Raw genomic sequence first — 7,722 nt, 5'->3', positions numbered from 1 at the left:
AATTTGAGAAATCAAGTACACAATGTAATTTATTACCAACTCTGAAAATATAAAAGTGAATGCAGACCAGCTATGTCTGCATGGTGGTAACACAATGCTCCAAAATGCTGAGACCAACTGGGAAAGTACTGGATTCACATCCTGCAGTCTCTCTGTACACACCAGCTACATACAAAATGCCTATAGTCCAGGCTGGCTGAAGCTGGGGTAATTCATACCCTGAAAACCCTGTTGGAGGTACCTGTCTCTCTCTCTCTCTTTCTTCTTCTTTCTCTCTCTGTTTCCTAGAAGAAATAAACTTTTTTATACTAAAAAGTAAACACATAACTGTTACCAAACCAAAGTAGGTATGGACTAGAAAGTCATTCCTCCCCAGAAAAGCCAAACATCAATCAATGAGGTTTGCCAAGGAGGAAGGCTTTATTATCTATGATATAAAGTGAGAGACAGCTGGGTTTGCTCCAAAGGCTTTCCCCAAATGCAAAGGGGTGGACTTTTATGGAGAGAATGCCTTGGGCTCATCTACACAAATGAAGGGCTGAAACTTGTGCAGCCAGGATTGGTCAATTTGAGCAGCAGTCCCATTGATCCATTATTAAAATTGGTACTGTTTTGTTTGGTTGTTGTGCTACAGCCAGCATCCACACTCTCTCTTTGTAGTGAGATTTATCTTCTGTTCAGCTTTCCCATGTCATACACCTATTGCTGGCTGATTGCATAGCTAAAATATTACATAAGGAGATGTAGGAGAACAAAGACAAGAGTAATAGTGATAATATTCTCATCAAAGAAGTAAAAAAGTCACTATCATTTACGGATCAACTATAGGTGGTCTTGGAGCCAGCAGGTGGTGTAGTGGTTAAGGTGCTGGACTCCCACATGGCCAACTGTGGTTCAAGTCCTGCATCCAGCAACTTAAAACTCATGCCAAGTGCATGTGCATGCATCCTCAAAATTCCAGGAGGAGAATGGGGAAAGAAGAATTGCAGTGTGTCCATTCCTTTTGAGAGAAAATTTTGCACTTTTCCTCTCATTGTCTTTGTCTCTCTGGCAAGCACATGTGCCATATGGCAAAAACCTTAAAATAAAAATTAAAAAAAGGAATCGGCCAGTTAAATTATTATTTGAATTTGGAACAATAACAAGAGAAGTATCTATAAGCAGTGAAATAACTACAGAGAGGAAAGAGCAGGCATAATATAGCTTAAGTGAGATAAATTACCCTGTCATATCAGAAAGTCAGTGGACAGTGTATAGAATCAACCAATCAAAACACATCAATATAAATACAAGATTCAGAAGCATAGAGATAACTATTTGCAGAATCCAAAACAGCAAACGGTTTTTGGTATGAAGCTAGAAGTGAAGAAGTAGAGATCAGGCAGCTAGTTATTTGATCCTAAATTCTCCATAAACATTTTTTAACCATATATGTTTTATGAATGTGTGAATAAACTTATTTTATTAAAAATTGAAATTATGTTACTATTAATTAACAACAGAATTTCTTAAACACATATACATATATGTTGCAAATCTTTTATTTTTTATCAATTGTTTTTAAAGCCTATTAAAAATACAGTTACTTAATACATCTATCCAAAAACTTCTCAGTAATATTTAAAAATAAGAGTATCATAAAAAAAATACCATTGATGAAAGAGAGCAATGGATTTAGAATCGATGACAGAAAAACATTGCAATAATATTCTGGAGTGTGCCTTGGCTGATATTTATTTATCTTATTTGTATTTTTTCCTCATTGCTAGGCAATAGAAATACTTATGCAGTTGCATCACTGATTTTTGTTATTATGTTCTGGAAACTTTGATAACAAAATAAGAACTCATCTTGCTCACTAAACTCAATTCAGAACAATTTTAGTTAAGAAAAAAATTGGAAGAATTATAGAAGCAACTAGCCAAACACTAATAAATATCACATGCAGCATAAATTGCATAAGATCTGAGTATAATCTGTTCTTTGTTAACATCAAATAATTATTTAGTAGTATGAGGTTTTCATACAGTATATATCTAGGATACTCAACAGTTGTTAGTGATAAATTAAACAGGAAACATAAATTAAGTGTAACCATCAATTATGTTTAAATTAGTGCCATTTCTTGATGTCACATTATCCATTAACCTCTGAATAATTTCTTAGTGGAACAACTTTCATAGAGTTAAAGGATTATCATTCTTATTTTGAAAGATTATTTGTAGCAATATGATAATATTATTAATATAAAGATCTTTATATGCCAGAACAATCTTCGCATTCTATTGCACAAACTGAATTGGTGCATTCATATTTTTTGACTGATAATAACTCTTATGGCATATGACCGTAGAGGCATGAGCTTGAAAGCAATCCAAGAACTTTTGCATCTCAGAGGGACTGGAAGAAGAAACATGCAGAATCAGAATAGAGATACTGATTTTTCAGTCAACAAAAGTTTTATTCAGGTTTTACTTTGAGTGAATTTCTAGGTATTGCAAACATGCTCTTGAACCAGGATGTTGCACTTTGAAATTGACTTTGATCCACTTGCCTTGGGAAGCCCATCCTGAGTCTTCAGGTTCGTTTCTTCTGCTTTGACACCCTCAGTTTTCCTTTCACCTGTCACAATTTCACTTTTATTCCCTCTACAGAAAGTATATATCAGGCACATCCCAAGTAATTTTCTTACTAGTAATTACAAAATACATACTACCAGTGTTTACTCAAGGGTACTCTCTGATTAAATTATCCTTTACATTATGTTTAAGATAATTTGCTTTTATTACATAGAAAACAACTGTCTATAACTCCAGCGTTGTAAATGTCATGTAATGGTTGGGAGAGTGGAGAAAAGGAAGAAGTATTCAAGAAACTAACATTTATTAACTGGGTCTTTATTCCTCTTACACTTAATTATTTGTTTCATATTCCCAATTTTTGTGTGTAATGGAGAAACATAAATCGCAATAATATCAGTTATAGTTGACTTTTTCACATACTATTGGCCTCAAATCATAAAAATACATAGGTGGACACACAGACGACTGAAAAAAATCATCAGAGAGTACATTTAGTTTCTGAAATTCTTAGAGAATGTCCCTACAAATTCACCTATTATTTGAAACTGAAACTGAAAGGTATTCCCCATGTATGGCACATATAATTATTAATTTGAATTAGGGAGTATGTTTGGTTTTCCAAACAGTGAAGCATGATCAAAGTACTTGAACTCCCAATATTACTGTGTAAATGGAGAAGCCCATTGTTAGGAGGTTGAATTAGTGCTCATTGTGGAACACCTGTTTGCAGGCACGCGGGGAGACAGTTGACAGACCGTACTAGAGTCTTAGAGAGGAGGAGCTCTTGGGCTGTTGCAAAGTCCATGATGGTCTGACGACAGGTATTCCTCTCTGTGGGAATGAAGAAAGTTGCTCAAAAACCTCTGTATACTAGTAATACTTTATTTACTGAGGTTATCTTATTATATCCTAGTAACTTAATCTTAAAATTTTTTCCACTTAAGAATAATTCCTGATTTTTGAAATTTTTGAGAATGAATTATTTTGGGGGGAACTTTTAAACACATGAACTTCCTCTAGTATTTTCAAAATACTGTGAAATTTTGGTCAAGATTTATTTCAGCGTGACCCATTCCACCAAATAGCGGACTCGGATTTCACTGAGGACAAGTGTGAGGTACAGGATGGAATTATCACCTCAATCAGTTAAAAAAAAGTGTGGCTACAGATCTTATTTGAACACAGGAAGATAGAAAATGAGTTTCTTATTAGACAAGACACACAACTTCCATTTGAAAAGTAAAACAAAAGCAAAATAGTAAATCAATGCATTCTTCGGCTTCCCAGTGAACATGCAACTGCCACATCTTTTATTATTATTGTTATTATTATTATTTTAGTTTGCTCCAGGGCACATGCACTCACTGGAGAGAGACAGACAGTTACGTAGGGAGGGGAAGTGAGAAATCACCCCCAGGGCAACGTCATGCTGCGGTCCCTGCTCCTCTATCTTCCACTCAGGGTCCTGGGCACGCAGGCATGCACGTTGGTGTGTTTCTCATGCTGACCAGACAGTCGGCTGTGTGGGGTCCAGATGCCTTATCTTCCATGCCACCTGTTGGCCCTTTCTTATAATTAGTTTTTACACCTTCATTGGTCAGATTATTTTTGGTATGATGAAAAAACAGGTTTCGGAATCAGCAAATGGCGTAACGACTATGTCGCTGGACTCCCATGTAGTCGACTGTGGTTTAAGTTCTGGACTCGATGGCTTAAACTCACGCCGGGCATATGTGTGTGCGTGCCCAAGATCCCGAGAGGAGAATGGAGGAGAAGGGATTGCGGCGTGGCCATCTTCCCTGGGGGGTGATTTCTCGCTTTCTGTCTCTCTGTCTCTCTCTGTCTGTCTGGCCAGCACATGCGCTATACTATAGCAAAAACTTCTCCAAAAGAACAAACAACAAAAAAATCAGAAACAGGTTCCAATAGAGTCATAGAACTTTTTTTCAGCCATAGACAGTTCTTAACTTTTTTAATTATCAAATTTAAGCAACACCATAAAAGTTTATCCATCATGTCAGAAATACAGTGAAGATATTTCCTATTTTTGTGTCTTCCTTTCTTATCTTTGGTAGAAGATTTAGTAGGCACAGTAACATGGTTTAAATCCTAGTTAGGCTGATATGTCAAAGGAAGTTTGAAAAAGGAAATCAAGAAAAAAAAAAAAAAAAAGTAGAGTAAAAGGCTTACTGTTTCCAGCAGGGCACTCTTCCCAAAAGGAATTCTTCCTGGCCCTAAATCAAAGGGACTAGATAAGCAGTTCCTCCCACCATCCTGGGAAAAGTGCAGAGCAAATTGATTTTGCAATCTACTCAGAAAGGACTGTGGGAATCACGAGATAGGAAATAAATCAAAGGTCACAGGTCATCCATTCATTTATACAAACCTTTAGTGAAAACCTGCTATATGTCATGTTTTATATTACAAAGGTTATTTACAAAGTTCATGGACATGTGTGTTATGAAAAAGCAATGCATGGATTTCAAGATTTTCTTTTTCACCAAAATAAACTTGTACTTTAATGTCAGTTTTCCACGAAGTCCCTTCATATAACTGGGAAGGCAAAGATGAGTAAAATGCAGTTTCTAAGCTTATAATGTTCATGGCTTATTGGAAGATGCTGATTTGCAAATAAGTAATAATGCAGTAAGCAACGTGGCGAGGTTGTTATAAAAATATCAACAGAAAAACGTAAGAAAAAAGAACAACTCCATTTGCTCATGAAATTTAGGAAATTCTTCAACAGATTTCCACCGTTGGCTCCTGAGGAAACATGGACACTGCATAGTGACCGATGATGTGGTTGGGAGGTAAGGAGCGTTCTAAGTTTTTGAATTAGGTTAGTTTTTTGGTGCCTTTGGTAGATCTCATGCTGAAAAGAGATATGATAATGGCTCTCGTTTACTTCTTTTTAAAAAAAATTTATATAACTCTGTTTATTTTTTAATTGGACCAGAGAGGGAGAGAGAGAGAGAGAGAGAGAGAGAGAGAGAGAAAGCAATCTGCCAGGTCTGGGACTCAAACCTCTGTCAACCACGTGGGAGTCCAATACCCTTAACCACCACGCCTCTTGCCGGCCCCTCTTGTTTACCTTCTAATATATCAGACACTGTGCTTACAGCTTTATCTGTATTACCTTACTAATTTTCACCACAACCATTTCAAGTTAGATTTTTAAAAATTTGTTTTTTATTTTTTCAAAAAAAATATTTGCCAGAGCTATGTGTGTACGCCAGAGAGAGAGACACGGATGGGGATGGTGAGAAAGCACCCCCAATGGGGAACTGTCTCCCACAATCCCCTCTTCTATTTCTCCCTCCTTTCGGGATCTTGAGTACACATGCACATGTGCCCAACACGGTTTTCAAACTGCCAGGGCTAGGACGTGAATCGTGCAGTTGGTGATGTGGAATCTAGCCACCTTAACCAGCAACGTGGCCCCCACTTTAGATTGACCCCTTTTACTAGTGAGGTTAGCTAGTTAGCGTAGAGTCACGCAGACCCCAGGCCACATTGGGCAGGTACCCTGGGAGCCAACAGGTCGTTCGGTCCGGCTCTGCAGTTTTTAGACTACCAGAAAACTAAAACCTGTCTTAGATGGTCAAAGAGAAACACAACCTTGGGAACAGACAGAGCGTTTATTGTAAAGAAAAGAACATGAAGGAGCTTGAACTCAGCTGAGCACGTCCGAGGATGGTCAAACCAATGATGGACTGAGAATTTGTTGAGTCATGGAACCTATCCGCAGTGGGTCAAAGCCCATTCCATTTAGATCTTTCTGGGTAGGTAGAATCTAACTTTATTTTCCAGTCTAAGAGACTAGATTATGGGTGGACGTTAAGTATTTGGCACTTTAATTCGACAGGATTTACTTGACAAGATCTACTGCACACAGAACTATTGAGCTGTTTCAATTATAATTTTAACAAGACATTGCCATCTAGTGGGACTCTGGAGAGTTGATCCCATAGTGCCATAGAAAGACCCAGAACTTTAAATTCACTCTTAGCAAACAGTTAAAAATATCTTTTACGTATTTTGGTCACACATACATTAAAAAAGTTTAAGTGGTTTTTTTCTTTATAAAAATAATTATTCTTTGACCTACGCTGTCAGGAATTAATTAATTTTGTGTTTGTTAAACATGAATCAGTCTTTACAGGAAAATTTCAATTATCCAATGATTGGCTGTCACAATTTTTTTTTTTTTTTAAGATTTTTACTATAGAGTGCTCTTGCCAGAGAGAAAGAAAATGAAAAATCACTCCCACCCCTGGGGAGTTGGCCATGCCCCAATCCCTCCCCCTTCATCTTCTTCTTGGAAATTTGGGCATTCACACATGTATCTGGTGTGATTTTGTGGAAATCCAGCACTTTAACCACCACGCTATATGTTGGCCTTCAGAAATTATTGTTTTAAGTCGTTGTGTGAGCATACTTTTTTTTTTGAGTGACAGCTATTATTAATAAAAAGTCACAAGCCAATTTCTTTACCACAAAGTTGTGCTGAAATATTCAATATTTCTAGTGGATAAAAAGGAAAAAAGTATGTTGATGTACACATAGTACACAAAAAAGTAGAACTGGGAATGTAGGAACAGGTTTTTATTTAACATCAAGTCTAGGGAACCAGCAGTTAGCATAATGGCTATGTCGCTGGACTCCCACGTAGTCGACCGTGGTTCACGTCCCGGACCTGGTGGCTTAAACTCATGCTGGGCGCGTGTGCGTGCGTGCCCAAGATCCCAAGAGGAGAAAGGAGGAGAAGGGATTGTGGCGTGGCCATCCCCCCGGGAGGGGATTTCTCGCTTTCTGTCTCTCTGTCTCTGTCTGTCTGGTGAGCGTACACACCTTATAGCGAAAACCTCTCAAAAAAAAAAAAATCAAATCTAGTATTTGAATTTTTTTTCTTGCAAACTTTCTTCTTTTTTCCTCTCATCTCTGAGACTAAAACTAGATTTTCATTCCTTACTTTATGTCTCAGTCCTCAACTTATTTATTAACTAACCCTTGGCTTGAGTGACTTGAGATCTGATTTCATACTTTCCTCTTCCTGAACTCTAGTAATCCTAAGCTTGTCACTAATCTACTTCCATTCCCAACACACAGGTATTCTTGAATAATCGTCCTTAAAGAGAGT

The sequence above is a fragment of the Tupaia chinensis genome, unplaced genomic scaffold, assembly GCF_000334495.1.
Source record: "Tupaia chinensis unplaced genomic scaffold, TupChi_1.0 Scaffold000143_1, whole genome shotgun sequence".
NCBI lineage: Eukaryota > Metazoa > Chordata > Mammalia > Scandentia > Tupaiidae > Tupaia > Tupaia belangeri.
The sequence above is the reverse complement of the archived record's forward strand: the minus strand, read 5'-3'. Positions refer to the sequence as shown.